General features: G+C 42.6%; 1 protein-coding gene and 1 long non-coding RNA gene across 3 annotated transcripts in view; one reads left to right on the top strand and one right to left on the bottom strand.

Annotated features, from left to right (window-relative positions):
• LOC308457520 overlaps positions 1–18,999 on the top strand; it is a 47,329-nt gene that overhangs the window by 4,185 nt on the left and 24,145 nt on the right. For both annotated transcript variants that reach the window (XR_013976958.1, XR_013976959.1), the window contains exon 3: positions 2,950–3,024. This is a non-coding gene — a long non-coding RNA (uncharacterized lncRNA). The remainder of the gene's footprint in view (positions 1–2,949; positions 3,025–18,999) is intronic.
• MGAT3 (beta-1,4-mannosyl-glycoprotein 4-beta-N-acetylglucosaminyltransferase) overlaps positions 1–18,999 on the bottom strand; it is a 46,280-nt gene that overhangs the window by 17,852 nt on the left and 9,429 nt on the right. The gene's annotated exons all lie outside the window — the stretch shown is intronic.

Genomic DNA, 18,999 nt, shown 5'->3' with positions numbered 1-18,999 from the left:
CCCCGCGCCAGCCCCGTGCCTGGGGGGAAATAAATTTTTTTTCTTTATTCCCCCCCAAAAAAACTAGGTGCGTCCTATGGGACGGTGCGCCCTATGGGGCGAAAAATACGGTAATTATTTCCTTTCACCATGGAGGTTTTGGGGTGGGCTACAATTTTAAAAATGCAATTGTTAAAATAAAAATCAGTTAAGACAAATAACAGAATAAAAGGGTAGGTCCTAAAATATACATGAGGTGTCAAAGGCTAGGGGTAAAGAGGCACATCTTCAGCATTCAATGAAAACTCCGTAATGATGGTGCCAGACACACTTCTGTGAGGAGGGGGGGATTCCACAGTTTAAGGGGTGCCACAAGGGTTGCCCTCCCCTGAGCCACCATCACCTCCAAACTTCTGAAGGCAGTGGAACTACCAGAAGGGTCCCCTCTGCCTGTCTTCAAACAAATGAGCCTGTGGGGAAGGCACAACAAGCCCCGCAATCAGCAAAATATTACTAGTTTGCACTGTGGCGAACACTAGGTGGTATGTTCAGATACATATTATAATAAAATAATAATAATAATAATAATAATAATAATAATAATAATAATTTATTATTTATACCCCGCCCATCTGGCTGGGTTTCCCCAGCCACTCTGGGCGGCTTCCAACTGAATATTAAAAACAGTACAGCATCAGACATTAAAAACTTCCCTAAAGAGGGCTGCCTTCAGTTGTCTTTTAAAAGTAAAATAGTTGTTTATATGTCAGGTCAACGATGTACTGAGACAGTTTCATGGTTGTCATGAAGTCTTCGCCCAGCCTCAGAACAAATATTGGAAGTCCCTCAATACAATCTTGAAAGCGTTCTCCATCACCGCATTCAATATTACATTCTGCCAGCTTGGTGAAGGAGTTTGTAGTACAATAAGGTGGACAGTGCACTAACAACATCCCCTTTCTGTCTCACTGGCCACAAACACCACAAACAATCACTTGAACCCAGACACAGCGTGTATCAGTCTCATAGTGAGGGAGATGGATTTTTAAAAAAATGGGTGATAGTGACCTCCCTTCCCTGCCTCTCTGATCTATAGAGTGGTGTTGTACTGAGCACCCACGCAGACACAGCCGGGTTAGAGATGGGGAATCTGTGGCCTTCCAGATGTTGGACTCCATCATCCCTGATCATCACTGGCCATACTGGTTAGGGCTGATTTGGTTTAGAGTCCCACAAGGAGGGCCACAGGTTCCTCATTCCTGATTTAGTGATTTCAGCATGTAACAATCAACTGAGCCAGTTAAGAGATTAGAAATCCATGCTTTTTTTTTTAAGGTCAGCAATTTAATGAGCACCTTTTCCTGTAGCAGAATTTTGATTGCTAATAGTATAACACAGTCCTGTTACCTGGTAACCAAGAAACAGAAGCCAAAATTAAGCTATGGCAGAGAAGAGTCTGGGTTGTTTCCCAATGACTTCTATGGGACACAACATAAACAAACCTTATGGGAGGGGCATGTAATTGTTTTGGTTCATTACTATGTTTTGTGTGTTTCTATTGTAAATAAAATGCAGTGATCCTTGGATGAAGGGTGGTATAGAAATTTATTAAGTAAAAAAATAAAAATGTAAGGAGACTGGGAAATGAGTAAACATCTTCTCCAACTTCAAGATACTGGAGTCACCAATCACAGGGAGCAGATTGACTTCTCCAACTAGCATCCCTGAATGCATCCTTGATTTTCTTTCCCACTTAAGTCAATGGTTCTGGCACTTGAGACATGGTCAAGGTAGGGCAAAGCCTGCCTTCTACTTGTGACACTGAGTCCCACTGAGTAGGGCCCTTCCAATACATAGATTCACTTTCCATCATACCCTTTCTAGTATGAGTAGCCAACATGGTGCCCTCCAGATAACTTGGAAGTACAACACACATCAACCACAGCCAGAAAGACCAATAGGGATGATGGGTTCTGTAGCCCAAAAACATCTGGAGGGAACCATACTGACTACTCCAACCAACATAATGGCTGGTATTCTGCTAGCTGCTATTCCCTAATAATTTTTCAAGAAACAAACTCTTTTCAAATTATTGCCTGAATTAAGATACCTAAATCTCCTTCTGAAAATTAAACCATTTTACAGGTTCATTCAACAGACAGCTGTAATTTATTTGGTACATGGGGAAATGACTGGATCTAAGCTATTTTAGATCTAAGCTATTATAAATCTGTGCTTATTGTCATCTTCCTAAGCAGTAAGAAAATGGGGCCAAGTGCAGTAATACACTAGAGGTTATCTTCTCCTTCCCTAGAATTAGGCCTTCTTATTGTTCAGAATTATCAAGTGATTTATACCATCCTGTACTCACATCCGAAACATAATGGAACTTTAGTAAACAGGTCAACAATTACTGACATTGATGTTCACCTTGGGAGCTGAACAAACAGAGGATGCAAACAACTTGATGTTATTCCTTACCAAGAAACTGCCCTTACAAGACATTCTCCAATATGTGATCTGGAAGCACAAGAAAGTAATTGGGATGTGTCTTGCACTCAGATGTCTGTGCACACCAGTACAAGACACTTGAAAAATGAAACAGCAACCTGGGAACCACAGAACCTACTTATGTTCTAAGACATTTCTGCACCTGAGGCACAAAATATAGAGAGGCTTTGCTCCTCATCCTGCTGCCCACCGGTAGTGACAATCATAAAAATACCTATGATCTTTTTCATTAGTTTCCAAAGATTGCTTGAGGACTCCTTTTGGCATAACAGATGTTGCCTTAGAAAAATAAAACTTAAAATTATAAGAATGAAAACATTAGGAGTGCAATTATGCACTCGTGAATAAGCCCCACTGAACATAGTAAGACTTTTGAGCAATTGTGCTGTAGGTCTTTACCTTTTAAACTTCAAAAAGGGTGTCTCAAAATGGCTTTAGGAATGGGTTTTTCCTCTTCAGTGATGCCAGTGGGTGTCTGCAGACCCAGTATGCCCTGTCCTTCAAAGGGAAATGAGGACAGATCATAGTGACAGGGTAAGTGATGCTCTACTTATCTCTTCCTACCCTACCTTGCTGAAATAACCACCTTGGGGTGGGGTTGCTGGTAAAATGAATTTACCCCACAAATGTTGTGCTAATTTTCAAAATATCACATGTGTATTGTACAAATGGCAACTGCATGTTTCCAGTGCAATGAAATGATTCTTAAGAACATACAGGTTAAATGTCAAATTCATTCTACACTAGCAACACAACCATATGTAGTTCTATTATGTTTCTGCACACTAAGAGACCGGGTTCTGAACTTCACCTCTACCCCAAGCCAAAAAGAATACAGTGGTACCTTGGTTTATGAACTTAATCTGTTCCGGAAGTCTGTTCTTAAACCAAAGCGTTCTTAAACCAAGGCATGCTTTCCCATAGCAGCAGGGGACTCAATTTACAAATGGAACACACTCAACAGGAAGCGAAACATGTTCTGCTTCCAAGGCAAAGTTCACAAACCAAAACACCTACTTCCAGGTTTGCAGCATTCTTAATCCAAGTTGTTCATAAACTAAACTGTTCTTAAATCAAGGTACCACTGTATATAAATATACTTCCTTCCAGAATGAAGTCACCAACAGGCCTGCCTTTCTTCAGTTTTAGCTGACTGCCCTGAAGTAACTCCAAAACTGTTTGACTAACAAAGGTAACAATGGACAAAGAACAACACATTACATGCAAATGTGTATTAAAAATCGTGATGGCTTCTTCTTCTGTGGTTCTCTGGATGCGTTGGACTACAACTTCCATGATCCCTGACCATTGGCCAAGCAGGTTGGGGTTGATGGGAGTTGCAGTCCAATAGGGGCTACAGGTTCTCTCTTGCTGCTCTAGAGAAAAGCCTCTTTGGACGATGTGAAGTGGAGAAACAGAGGGCAGGGATGCTTAACTCCCTATTACCCACTATTTTTCTGCTACAACTCTCCACCTTCTTTATTTCTTCCTTGAAAAAGATACATTTTTGTTTGATCAAAGTGGAGTTGGTCCCATCCAGTCACTTCCTTCTGTGCACAATCTAAATACAAACCGGTTCTCTCTTGTAAAATTCTCCTTTGTCATATTAACAGAGAGTCAGTCTTTGATTGGATTATGTCACCCTGGCAGGTCAGTTCAGGCTGAAAACACATCCTTCTTTTACTGCCGTTTCTTCTCTGAAGAACTCCATGTTTATGCCCTTTTATTTTTCACTTTGCATTTGATGGACTGGTCTATGGACTTAATGAGGCCATATATCTTCGTTTTGGTACGGAATGTTTAGTTGTGTTTTGAAGACTAATCCTCCGGGCCAGATACAACATTTTAAAAAAGCTGTTCTTAAAGACAAAGCAGGAAGTTATCTGTCCTTGTTTAAGCCCTACTTCCCAATGAATGCCCATAAAGATACTTTAGTGCTTGTTTTTCAAATAAGCAAACCAACTTGGCTTTAATGGGTTCTGCTGGGTCCAGCCAGATCAGGCCACTTCAGTATTGCTGCTGTAGCAACTTTCTTTGGGATAATTGGGACGTAACCACCCAAAAGTCACAAAAAGAATCTGACTTGGGGAGGGGGGCAGTGGAATGAGGCGCAAAGACACTTTAAAGGGCATAATGATGCAGTTTCAACAGTTTCAATGATTTCCTAGATCAAGTAGCTCCTGTAATTTTGCTACGGTTACAAGGCACCTTTGCGGGGGGGGGGGGGGGAATGTTTTAAAAATGGCCTTTAGAAAGCAAAGCAGTTTTCTTAATGGATGGCTTTTCTGTGGGGCAGGTTTCTGGAAAGAGGGGCTCAGAAAGAGGAAGGCACTGCAAAGCACAAATGACAGGATCACTGCTGGGGGCGGCGGTGGCAACAAACACACACATACCCTGGTCACTTGAGGTTTGGCAGCAGGATCACTTTCCCACAGTAGCAGCTCTATTACTGTTTTGGAATAGAGCAGTCACTCCACCTCCCCTTCCCTCTCATCCCCCCTCCCTTTCTGTCTGCACGGGTCCCAACTTGGCTCCTTCTCTGCTTCAATGAATGTTTGGGGATAAGCCAATCCTATGCAAAAAGCATTCCCTGTCGCTCTCTCTCTGAACCCCCCTCCCACTCACTACACACACACAGACAGACAGACAGGGGGAAACCTGACTCCACACTTTAATCTAAGGGGGTCTCTCTCTCTCTCTTCCTCCACCCCCACCCTTTCCTCTAATCACAATCCAAAGGTAGCAGGGGAGCAAAGCCCCTTCCAGTATGCATTACTTTTGCTCGAGGGAGATTCACTTGATCCAAGAAGTGGCCTTATTTATTTTTCCAGCCTTCTTTTGTTCTCCATTTCCTCCTCCTGAGCTCTGGCAAGACCCAGCAAATCACCTCATCCCCAGCAATTCTATAAGATTAACACACACACCCCACGCACATTTTTAAGAATCATGCCGTTAGCCAATGGGAGAAATAATGAAATACCCCACACTAGGGATGGAGATGGAATCTGTTTTTAAACGGATTTATTTATACATGGAATTTGGAGGTTCTGATCAGACTGTGTTTTGCTCACATCACTGCTTCTTGTGTAATATGGCAATTTATGTCCAAGCTGCTTGTGCATTGTTGTGGTTGTTTAAAAGTCCAACTAATTATGTGCAAAATTAAATGGTGGGGGGGGATCTAAAGTTTCATGCTGTACTATATTTCTCCAGCACAATTCCACCCACTCACACAGTTATACATATTATTGTGTGATGTGCTGGTTATTTTAGGAAGCCAGGAGTGGATATGTGTACATCATTATATGTATAATAGTTCATATATAAGAACTGTTCGTATTTTTTTAGCAAAAGGGTCCTTATCAAGATTAGGAAGCAAGACAGGAATTAGAAAAAAATCCATGCAGATAAACTCGTCATTTGAGATTTGCAAAAATTCCATCCCTCCCTGTGTTGCCACATATGTAACCAACAAAGTCTGATGAGTTGACTTAAAAGAGGATGTACTGCCCACCTAGTAGATTTCTGCTTGGGCGATATCCATCTTCTTGCAAATAATGGCCTTGCAGCTAGAGGACCTAACCAATAGGATTAAATTTCTGTAGAAGCTAGCTAGTTAACAGTTTCTGGAGAGTAGTGACCGGCACAACATACCCCCAAACCAGGTTTTACAATTGCTAAACCTAAAGCAAACATTTTGTAGCATATTAAACTCATAAGCAAGGCTTAGGCACTGAGTTTTAAGAAACCTCTCAGTACCGTAAATTTCGCTCTATAACACGCAGATTTTTTCTCCTAAAAAGTAAGGTGAAATGTCTGTGCGTGTTATTGAGCGAATGTGTGGTCCCCTGGAGCTCACTTGCCGGAGCGCAGGGGCAAAATAGGCAAAAATCAAGCAAAAATAAGATCGGGCGGGCGGAGGGAAGGGGGAAGGCGGAAGCTTTCCTGCATTCTGCCTCAGGGTCTTACTGCCCACCGGCTTCTGTTGCTGCGTTTGCTCAAACTCAACAAAGAGCAGGGAATCCCCTGCCCTCCTGGCAAGCAGAGGGTTAAGGAAAGGATCGAGTCCCCCCTTCTAATTCTTTCCTAGTCACACTGCGTGCAGGCTCCAGCCCACCACTTCCTCCTCTCCGTGCTCTAGGGACTCGCAGGCAGCCGAAAAGCAAAAGCATGCAGGTGGGAGAGAGAGAGAGAGAGAGAGAGAGGGCTGGCTTGGGTGGGTGGGGGGGGGACTTTTGCTTTACAATGGTAGGTTTCTCATTTCTTTTCCAAAAGCAGAGAGCCCTGCCCCCAGGCCCCCTCCAAATTACAGCTTCTCCAAGCAATGTACTGCTGGAGGGAGACAGTATGCTTGTTTGGAAGAAAAACCCTGCTTCCCTGCTCGTAAGTAACAGCAGGCTGGATTGCAGAGTGAGACATGGAAATCTCTGGATTTATATGCTGTATATCAAATATCTTAATCTATACTTTCTACACGCGGCTGGTAAATCAGAATCTCCTGAGCCAGGAGGATTACAGCATCTCTCCTCTCCCCTTCATTATTCTTTGAAGAAGTATAACGTGAGAATGTTTTTTATATATATTTTTTAAAGTTCTTTTCCTCATTGTGCGCTATACACTGATAATTGCTGCCACAATAACAATTGATTGAAAATGGAATTTAGTCTCCCCCCCCCCCCCCATAGAGAGCTGTTCTTCAGACGTTTAGCCTTAATACAGTGGCTGATGTAATACCCTTCTGCTTCACTAGGCATTTTATATAGGGACATTAAAATTGATTTTCTACATCTTGGCAGATGAAAAAAAGTGTGTTACATGCCCTATTGCCCAAAAGTGTGCAAGCACAGAGCAAAGGTTGCAGTGACAGAGGTGGCCAAAAAAGAAATACCGTAAATAAAAAAGAAATCATACTTCGTATATCCTGTCTGGCTTGGGTGGGTGGGTGGGGTGGGGGCTTTTGCTTTCCTTCCCTCCCCATTTAAAACGTGGTGACAAAGCACGGATCCACATGGATCCTCAGGATTTTTGCATTGGGTCACCCCAAATTCACCATCAGATCACATTACATGTCCATGGCTACAGTCTGTACCAAAAAAATCACGCACCCACTGTTGCCTGGGGCTGCAATGGTGCAAAAACGTGGTTACAAAGCATGGATCCACATGGATCCTCAGGATTTTTGCATTGGGCTACTCCAAACTCACTGTCAGATCACATGTCTGCGGCCACAGCATGAACCACAAAAATCATACACCCACTGTTTCATTTAGAATATTTTTTTTCTTGTTTTCCTCCCTCCTCTAAAAACTACGTGCGTGTTATGGTCTGGTGCGTGTTATAGAGCGAAAAATACGGTAATTTCAGAGGAAAAGGGGGGATATAGACTGAGGGTCTTTGAACTATGATAGAAGTATCTTCCATATGATTCAAGCCGAGTGCAGATTTGGCAAAGATTCCCCTGAATCTACATTCTCAGCACACTAAATTTGGACATTTCTCAGAATTGCCTCCTCTAGAGATGTATGTTTTTGACCTCAGATATAACCTTCTAATAGTAGGTGGCGAGAAAGCCAGGAGGACTAGGATCGCGTTCACACCATACATTGAAAACACTCTCTTACCACCTTAAACAGTTGTGGCTTCCCCCAAAGAATTCTGGGAGCTGTAGTTCGGTAAGGTAGCTAAGAGTTGTTAGGAGGCCCCTATTCTCCTCACAGATCCACAATTCCTGGAGTTTCCTTTGAAGAGGGATCTATTGTTAATGTGGCTAATTTTCATACTCAAGATCAGCCTCATTACAGGGTGGGCTTCAAGCTGTCATGCGCCACCACCCTTCAGGCAGGGATGTGGAAGTGCAGTTTTAGTGGCAGGAAATGCTGTGGTCAGATTTTGTTCACAGTGTGCTGCCCGTGAGTCTGTCCAGCATTAAGCACAAACTACTTTCTGGAGACAATGGACACCCTACAACCTAGGAAGCCTGCAGCGCCTTATACCAGAACCTGCCTTACAAGGGCAGCAGCCACAGCTCAGTAGAAGAGAACATGCAGGAAGCCAAAGGTTCAAACCCCAGCATCTCCAAGCAGGGCTGGGGAAAAACATTTTTTCTGAAATCCCGGAGAGCCGCTGTCAGGCAGTTTAGAGAATACTGAACAAGACAGACTGAGAAAGGAGAACATGTCAAACCTTCAGAACATTTCAGCCTACCAGAACACTCTGCCACTGATACCAAGGTGGACATACTTGAGCAAAGGAATTTCAAACATAACATTCACACAGCGTAGTTGCATAAGTGTTACAATCCAGTCTTGTTAGCCCTTTTGACAGATCTGAAAAAGGCTGGAGTTACAACAATGGAGCAGCAACATTTACAGAGCTTACGAAATCAACATAAATTATATTAGATACTATGTTTCTATTTTTCCACAGCATCACTTAAATAATTAAAGGTGAAAAAGTTTTCCAAATGCTCTTTTTAAGCACCTGTTTTAAGCCCATTTTATTGCTTCCTTATGAATGCAAATGGGGAATTTATGATAGATTATAGTACAGTAATTGACCCTTGGGTAGCCTCTCAATTGACCCATTTCAGTTTCTGTTCTCCCAAGATGCATGGGGGACTTCAATTACTACTGTCCTCTCAATTTTTAATAGCAAAAAAGAAGATGGGGGAAAGAAACTAGCAATTAAGTCCTCCCCTCACGCAGGAACAGAAACTGACACTGTGGGGATAGGTTATCACTAATCCCCCTCCTACAGTCATTGAGAAGGAAATCAGGCCAGCTCTACAAAGGGAGAAGCTTTAATAAGCATTACTGGAAACCTTTGCTGAATGGGACTTACTGTACTTGGGAATTAATACAGAAGGAGTTTGGCCATAAGGAAGGGCCCTGCTGGACAACTGGGTGCTTTATCAAGTGCTTGTGTGGAACCTCCGATTTTAATTCCAGCTTCCAGCTAATTGAGGAAAAGCAATGCCTCAGCAGCACACAGGAAAAGGAATCTAGAATGGAAGCAGCCTTTTGTCTCACGGCATGCTGATATTTTGCTGCAGTGTACCCAGAGGCCATTTCATACATTACAGGAAGTGAAAAAACACCACATTTCTATGGCCAGCAAACTAGTCTTTTAGTGGCTTAAAAACATCTGTGCTTCAGAAAACTTGTGGTGAAATGTACGCACCAAGCCTCAAGCCAACTGCATCTCCCGAGAGTGGGTTCACTACTTAATTTTAGATGTGCAAATGCCCTTCAGCTGTTGACAGGAAATGTGTGTTCCCACTGTGCCAAAACAAAGTCTTAAACCAGCCAGTCTGAACCACTGCACCGCCAGTACACCTAGCTTGTCTGCAAGCCACCAGCCCAGTCTCCACCGGTCTGGTGGCTTCCAGATGTTGTGGACCACAACACCCATCAGCCCCAGCCAGCAAGGGAATTCTTTGAAGAGCATCTACCAGGCAAAGGAATGGGGAGACGGGAGAAAATGCAAAGAGGCTGTAAAGCCACTCTGATTTCAGCTGCTGAGATATAAATCACCAGAACCAAATAGCACTAGCTCCAGTATTTACAGGAAACCAGGAGATGCTGTTCCACTGCACAAATAGTCTATAAATGATGCACAAGCTTGTTTAATAATGCAAAAGCCATCCTATAGCTCTCCTGGCCGTTCCAAATGCAGGTGTGGCCACAAAACAATGGCAGGAACTGGTGGGAAAGCAGGATTCATTTGGATCATGCACTCATGAAACAAAAAGACTTTTAAAAAATGACAACAGGGCCAGTAAGCAGTGAGGAATGGCCATATGGCAAAGGGTTTAAAAAAGATCCTGTTCCCCCCCCCCCCCGTTACAATCAAGGAGCTGCTGCAGCTGCAAATAGACATGGCTAGCCACAAGCCTGTAATACTAAAAAAAAAAATCATGCTCAAAGTAGGAATGGCAGAGAGATTTGCTTCAATTCACCTTTAAAGGTGAAGCTGCTTAATCTGCACTTTCTGAAGCAATTCAGGACCCGAAACAACCATCCTTCCAAATTTGCACTTCCCCAAATTTTGCTAAGCAGTAATGTGTACAACAACGCACATGATGCAGTAAAGTGTGCACAAAAATGAATATATTAGCAAACGTAACATAAAATTGCATTATATTGGGGAAAATTGCTTTGCAAAAATGTGTATGTTCTGCAAAATTACGGTACATACAGACATATTAGGAGAAATTTGCTGGTGAAGTTCCATTAGGTCTTTAAAAATAATTTGCAAACTGATGTCGAAATGTGCAAAAACTGAACGAAAGACTGGAAAAGTGAGAAACTACAATTGACACATTTGCCCACCAGATTCACATGTCATTTGAACATTGGATTGTAGCAAACATCTCTCTTCAGACTCTCTCCTAGCGCTTCAGTTTAGGATGATGGAAACAACACACACAGGATCACAGAACTGTAGAGTTGCAAGGGACCCCAAGGGTCATTTAGTCACACTCCCTACAATGCAGGAATTTCAACTGGATCATACATGACAGATGGCCACCCAATCTCTGCTTAAGAACCTCTAAGGAAGGAGAGCCTACAACCTCCCCAGGGAGTCCGTTCCACTGTCAAACAGCTCTTACCATCAGCAAGTTATTCCTAATGTTATTCCTGAAGCCATTGGTTCAGGTCCTACCCTCTGGAGCAGGAAAAAGCAAGCTGGCTCCCTCCTCCAAGTGATAGCGCTTTAGATACTATCATATCTCTTCTCAGTCTCATTGACTGTCTCATCATATCTCTTCTCAGTCTCATTGAAAGAAGACAAAATAACTATACCAGGTATTCAAGATAAGACACCACCCACCTAGGTTGCACAAGGCCCAGTTCACACATTGCAGAAGAGAATAACCCTCCTCACATTTCTACCACAAACTGACAGCATCTCTCCCACCAAAAAAACTGTTCCCAATCTCTGCTGATCCAGATATTTTGAGTGAAGAAAGAAAGAAAGAGGAATATGTAACAACATTGTTAATTAATAACTGTACATTGCTTCACTCTACTTCCTCTGGGGCATAAAAGATTGACTCTATCCCTGAACCGGCCTGACCTTCGTAATTAGCCTCCTTTATGGCGATGCCTACATTGCTCTTTTGTGCTGGGCAAATAGTCAACACAGAGCATCCTGCCTTTCCCCAAAGGGGTACCCCTTTAAGTAGTTCTCGTATGTCCAACGTAACCCCAGCCAGAATGTGCTTGGTCTGTTTCCTCTCTCACTAGCAGGGATGTGTCAATTTCGGTTTCTCTCGGTTTCTTATTTTTATTCTTATTTCAGTTCTTCATATTTTCACATCTGTTTGCATTAAAAAACAACAACAACCTTCATGAAAACTAATTAGCATTAAGTGAGAATTTCTCCAAATACAGTGGTACCTCTAGATACGAACGGGATCCGTTCTGGAGCCCCGTTCGCATCTAGAAGCAAACGTAACTAGTGACAGCACGTCTGCGCACGCACGCGTCACTTTTTGCCGCTTCTGCACATGCGCGTGACGTCATTTTGAGCGTCTGCGCAAGCGGTGAAACCCGGAAGTAACGCGCTCAGTTACTTCTGGGTTGCCGCGGAGCGCAACTCGAATGCGCTCAACTCAAAGAGTATTCAACCCGAGGTATGACTGTAGACTCATTTTTGGAAAGCTATTTCCCCATATATATTGCATTTTGGTGTGGTATGTTACGGTAAAATCTGGGTGCAGGGTTACTCTGCCACCCAGCTCGTCGGACTAAGTCCGCGGGTCCCTGCGGAAGAAAATGAGCTCAGCCGGAGACAGGAGCAAGTTCCAGGAGATCCGAGTTTATTGCGCAACAGGTTCAAGGCGAGATTGAACAGCGAGAAAGGGGTGACATGAACTTTTGAAATTTCCCTCCATGTCCCAGAATACAGTGCAAAATACATCCCAGTTACATCATGAATACATTAAGAAGAGGTTGGGTTACACAGATTACATCACGAATACATTAGGAAGAGGTTGGGTTACACCGGATTAACATATGGAGGAGGGAGGGGGGAATATGCAGAGCTGGAGATATGCGCAGATAAGCACATCCTGAGAAGACAATGGTCCATGTATGCATAGTCTGTCACCTGGCATCCCCCGGAGGAAGGGCTTGGCAGAGCGATTTGACAGGATTAGGGTCTTGACACCTTGCTTGAGGGATTATGGAGGGCAGGGGAGGTGTCATGGAGTCCTAGAGAAATTGAGCAAATTGGCAAGTTGATTTTCTATGAATTTTATAGATTTTAGTCCCTTTTGACATTGGCAATTGGAAATAAATGGATATATTGTAGCAAAGAAGGTGAAGAAGAAGACATGCCCCCCCCTTCCGTATCAGGTATTTTCACCCTTGTATGTATTTTAATGCAGACTTCACCTCTGTATATGCACTATTGTACATGTCATTGACTGGAGAGCTGCACTACAAAATTTAGAGAATTGCAAATTTTGAAAGATGGCTCTGTGTTTCATTTCATGTATCATTTTGGAAAGTGAAAATAATATAGACTCACCTTTAAATGCGAACTGGCTCTTCCAGGTTTTTCTTAATCTGCCTTCTCATGTTAAAGACTATGCAAGTCTCTGAAAGAAGCAATGTATCGGATTCTTATCTTGTGAAAACAGGCTGTAAAGCTTTGTTTATGGCATCTTCAGTTATGTAGTCACTGGGCATAACTTTATGACCACTGCTCCATAGCAATTGTTGTTATACTTCACCATATAGATGGGCTTATGAAGCATTTGTGTATCCTTCTGCTGTGCTGACGAAGAAATTCCACGAAACAGTGGGTATATCCGGAATCACTGTTCACAACGTCTGTTTGTGAACTACTTCGGCAGTGTTGGACGCCATAAACAAAGCTTTACAGCCTGTTTTCACCAGATAAGAATCTGATACATTGCTTCTTTCAGAGACTTGCATAGTCTTCAAAGACTTTCAGAGACTTATAAGACTTATGGTTATCTGGTTTTATGTTTTCAAGAGAATCCATTAAGGGTGCATATTTTGTGACTTTCAGAGATTCATAAGTTTTCTGTTTATGTGTTTTCATATATTTCATATTATATAAAGAGTGTATATTGATATCGTATCATTGTATTTGGTCATCGTGTTGCCTTGGCTATTACTGACTATTGTTTGCAACACAGGGGTTAAATTGTTCGGTTACTTCTCATGTTAAAGGGCCAGAACAAGGGTAATCTCGTTTTCTGCTTTTCGTTTATTTATTCTAAATAAAGTGCAACAGGCTCTATCTCTCTCTCTTGCCAGCCTCTGCCTCTCCCTAAGAGGTTCTTCCCCTTTTGTTTCAGGCTTCAGAGAACTGGCACCTCTTTTCAGTACTATAGTGCTAAGCCAGAAAAGGGAGGTCACCGATTAAGACAGGGTTTTGTGCAGTGTCTGTTGTATTATTATGAACCGTATGCTACCTGTCCTGATTCTGCTCATGTACTAGTCTGCCATTAGGATTAGCAAAGATCCTTAATTCCCATGTGGTTTACAAGTGTCTGGCACATCAGAGCACCTGAAGTTGCACTCAGCTCAGTCCAAGCCCAAAGTTTCACCCTTTCTTGATCCCAATAATCCTACACTCACCAGTCCTGAACACCTCAATCCACAATCACAGATGTAAGTCAGTTTTAGCAACAACCTCTTCCTAGGAAGCAACAGCATCATTGTTCTGTCAGATGGGCAAGGAATCTCTAAAAAATTACCAGCATCGAAGAGTAGGGTTCCCTACTCATGGGGGGAAACCATGAAGTTAAAGTGGTATTAAGTGCAGTATATAGGTTTGAAGCAGATCTAGTGCCCAAATGGAGAGAAAGTCAATACCCTCCACTCTTGCACAAGGAGAAACAGGCTTCTCAAGGCATCAACATTTGCAAGACAGTTGTTTTCATAGCCTTGTTTTCAGTTCCATTCTAATTATTCTTAGTGCTACGATAACTATCTTACTGTAACTAAAACCAACACAGCAATTACACAAGGAAGATTGCAGACTAGCAAGAGATTTTATGCAGGGTGGCCACTTAAAGGAGTGTCTCTAACACTGCGGTTTTGTTTGTTTTTAAAAATTAACAACAGGTGTACCCCAGGTGAACCTTCTCCAGTCCCAAACATATTCATGGGTACCGTAAGTCCATCCCACTCATTTCAGCAAAACCTATTTCTAGAAGTCTGGGCGCATGTGGAGAGATAGGTGCACCTAACACCGTCAATGTAATGAGGCTTAAGCACACCTAACTCTGAATAAAAGCAAATTGCAAAAGCACTTTCTTGGCTGAGAGTCTAAGTACATTACTTGAAATTCCACTGAAGCCAAAATGTCATCTTTAGAGGGCACTGCCTACCCAGCAAGTTGTGGCAGAAAGAAGTGAGAGACAGAGCCATCTTGATGGAAGGTGGCACCTCTAGTGACGGAATATCCTCCGCCGGGAGGTTCTGTATTTGTTCTGGCACCAGGTGAAGATTTTGGCATCAAGAAAATACTCCCCATCTTTAAAAAAAAAAATTTTTTTAAGTGTTTCTAAGATGTACTGTTGGTGAATTTCAGTTCTTATTGGTTTTAATCCATTGATTTAATCTCTGATGCTTAATTTTATGCTGCATTTGTGTTTTTGTGCTTTAATTTATTATTTGTATTGTAAGCTACCCATTAGTTCTGGTTGTAGGGCAGCATAAATGACATAAATAAATGGCGTTTGCTTCCTTATATGCTAATAGGGGAGAGAGTGAGAGTTCTTGTTTCAAAAGTTGCATTTCTACAAATGCAAGTACTAAAGAGGGCTTGACATTCTGCATTGCTTCCCCCGCCCCCTGAGCTCCCTATCCCTTTGCAGTTTTATTGGGAATTGTGCCAGTAAGTTCAATGGGGCTGCTCTTAAGTCAGTGCACAGGACTGCATTGCAAGTGCTTTCAGATCTTGCAGCCCATGCCTCCATGCACTCTTACTGTCTGTTGCCAGTCAGTGTAGGCCAGGGATTGGAGTCTGTGAGCTTCATTCAGGTGGTCTGAGACATGTCTGTGAAGAACGGTGGGTGCGGCGGCTGCTAGTCATTCTTAGAACCTGGAGGTCCTCCGGGAAGGTGAAAAGAATGGATCAGAAGTGATATGGGGAAGAGGCATTTGAAAGGAAGCAGTGAGAAAGATATCCAATAAATGGGAACAAAGGTGAGAAGAACAAACCTGAAGTCATAGGAGGAGGAGGATAGCAAAAAACCCTTTTCTAATAGGTCTGTACTGTACATGGTAGTTACACCCAGCTGCTGCTTGTCTGTTGTAGGGTAAACTCATTAATAAGCTGCTGTCATCTTTTATCTAAAAAAGTTAATGGGAGGCTAGGATCAAGAGGTTCAGTTTTAATATATTTGTTTTTAATGGTGGCAATCTGTTGACGCCAAGAAATAAGGAATTTCCCCACCCTTCAGCACAACATGAGAAATAAAAATACAGTTAAAACCACACAGCATTTAGCATAGTACATTACAAATGCTACAACAGGCACACAAACCATTAAGTGTTCTGCCAAGACCCTCTGCAATTTTCAACTGGCGTGGACGGTACTGAACTAGATGGGGCAGTAAAAGGCAGCTGGTTATGCACTGAAGTCAATAGGGACTACTATGAAGCAAAGGGTATACAGCAACTTCAGTCCTATACCTGGAAAGATTTTACAATAGTCAAAAATGCACCCATCAGCCTCAACTGTGAATAACATAAGACTGATACTTGCAAGCAAAACAAATCTTTAAAAAGGAACATTTACTATCCTCCAACACTACTAATTATTATTCCCAAGAAACACAACCACCCAAATTTGTACTCTTTTTTTGTTATTTTTATTCAGTTGTATCCCCCCCCCCCTCAATTGGAGCTTATTTCTTTTCTTAGGTTTTTGATTGTATAAATATATGGTATATAAACATGTTTTAAAAATACAGGAAGAGGATCCTCACTGCAGATTAATTTCCCTCAATAACATGGCCCATAGGTTTCACTGTTAGGGTATAATTAATTACTTAATGTAAGGCTGCATTGATCAAGAAACAAAACTCTGGGAAGATACAGGAATGGATAAGAGCAGAAACAAAAAGAAATAAAAACAGTAGAGAGGTTAAAGTGGAACAAACCCACTTCTTACCTACTGAGAAGCTGCTTTTCTACTTCTTTGATTAAGCCATTACCCAGAAACTCCTGGCTACACTCCTTTCCCCACCTAGTTGGGAGTACTGTATGTCTCAGGAATCAATGGGACATACTTCTAAACAGACACATATAGCATTACACTGTTAGTAGACTGGATGTTGGTCCCTTCTGGTATTCTTCAGAAGAGTAAATTACATTCTGCAGAGCCTCTGTTTCCCATTCTGTGAAATGGTGGTAGTGCTACTTCCTTCCCACCTGGGGCTGATTAATGCAAATTGGCCACAAACATGAGATTCCTTAGCTAATTACGCTTCCTCCCCCAGTGCTTGCTAATTGCTTTGCATTCCCTAAAGAAGTGGAGTGTATACTTAAGAGCATTGCCAAGAATGCCCAAGTTCTTCTGCACCCACTTTCCTTGCCTCAGTGTGATAATTACCATGCTTCAAAACTACCATAGGTGACAGTCCTAAACTTGCTTACCTGAGAGTAAGGCCCACTGAATTCAATGGGAGTTACCGCTGAGTAGACGTTATCAGGCTTGCAGTCATTTATTTGTTCACTCAGCTCCTAAAATACATTTGCATACCCTCCAACATTACTTCAGTGAAAATAGGGACGTGGGTGGCGCTGTGGGTTAAACCACAGAGCCTAGGGCTTGCCGATCAGAAGGTCGGTGGTCCAGGATAGCATATCTGGTCAGCAGGCTAGTTTAGGGGCCCCAGGACAGGCCACTGCCCACTTTTTGCCTAATGGTAGGGCTGGTCTAGAGGGGGGCAGGGTGAGACAGCAAGCAGAGAACTCTTGTCAGTCAGGAGCAGGCTGAAGTTATCCTTGGATCTCCTGGTAGATATCTGGGTGAGTTGCGGCAGGTTGGCATGGATTTCTGCCTTCCAAGTTATAACAATAGCTTCCAAGTTATAACAATAGTTATAACAATAGAAGTTTATTTTAAAGCAATCTCTGCCATGATGACGTCTGTCTTTGGGCTAATTGCTTATTATTCTCCGAGTTCCTCTCCCTTTGAGATGCACTGCTTTCCTCATATTGTTCGTTTTCAGTTATTTGTTTAGTATCCTTACCAGCAAGGCTTAAGCCAACATAAAAAGATTGTTGACTTTAAAGACATTTTAGACAGTGTATCTATACTGCAGGCTCCTTTCTGTGTATGTTAAATATTTGCTGTCATTATGAAACCTACAGCAGCCATAACTTTCAAGTGAGCCCTAATGAATCAGGAGTCCAATAGTCGCTGGCATCAGGTTTTGAGCTTTATATTTTCAGAAAGGCCACAACAGCCAGGGAGAGGCATCATTAGAAGGGCTATTTACTTTTCATAAACCTGTTTATGACTTTGGCATACAAGTGGGAGTTCACATGATAGGGTGCTGATGGCATGATGAAGAAAAAGGATTTTGTGCTTACAGAAAAAGAATATTGCTGGAAGAAGGCTTAGGCTAGCATCCTTCTATCAGACATTTAGTTTTAGGACTTCTTTGGATGGAGAACCATTCAATCGTGTGAGCTCCGACCTGCAGTCTCAAGTAGACATGAGATAATCCAGGCATGACATCTCATCTGCTGCTTAGGAGATGGAGACTGCCCACACCATACGTTTAAAGAACCCCCCAATGAATTCTGGGAATGGTGAGTTACCCCTCACAGAGCTACAATTCCCAGCACCCTTAGCAAACTAAGGTTTCCAGGATACTTTGGTTGGGCCGGGGATGTGCTTTAAAGGTAAAGTTTGTATGCAGCAGAAGTCAGGTCTAAGAGGTTTATGTTATGCTTTAAATGCCATTTTAAACTGATGACTTCCTTTTTAAATGCTCTTTTGATTTTGTTAGCCGCCTTAGCTATTTCACATTAATTAACGGGGTTGCTTATTCTGATGCACTTTCCTAGAGAAATACTCTAAAATGAACTATACACGCGTTGTCCTTAGAACAACAATCAGCATTGCTGCAGCAGATAATATTCAGCTGGCTTATGGAAGCTGTACGTTTCACACACTGGGAATTGTTTCTTTGGACATGAGGAGCAGAGTATATACCAGAAGCAATACTTCCGTAGATGTGGAGAACGAAGGTGGCACATTGGGGAAGGGCTGATGCTCAGAGGTTAAAGCACTTGTCTTGCTTGCAGAAAGTCCCAGGGTAAATCCCTGGCACCTCCATGTAGGGCTGGGACAGACTCCTGCCCAAAAGTCTAGAGAGCAGCTGGCAGTCAGTGTAGATCAGGGGTGAGGAACATCTTTCAGCCTGAGGGCCACATCCCATTCTGGGCAATCTTCCAGGGGCCACAGGCCAGTGGTGGGTGGGGCTCAGGCAAAAGTGGGTGGAGC

Source organism: Podarcis pityusensis (genome assembly GCF_964106645.2).
Source record: "Podarcis pityusensis genome assembly, chromosome: 10".
In the NCBI taxonomy this organism is placed as follows: domain Eukaryota; kingdom Metazoa; phylum Chordata; class Lepidosauria; order Squamata; family Lacertidae; genus Podarcis; species Podarcis pityusensis.
Note: the sequence above shows the minus strand (reverse complement) of the source record. Positions and strands in the feature narration are given on the sequence as shown.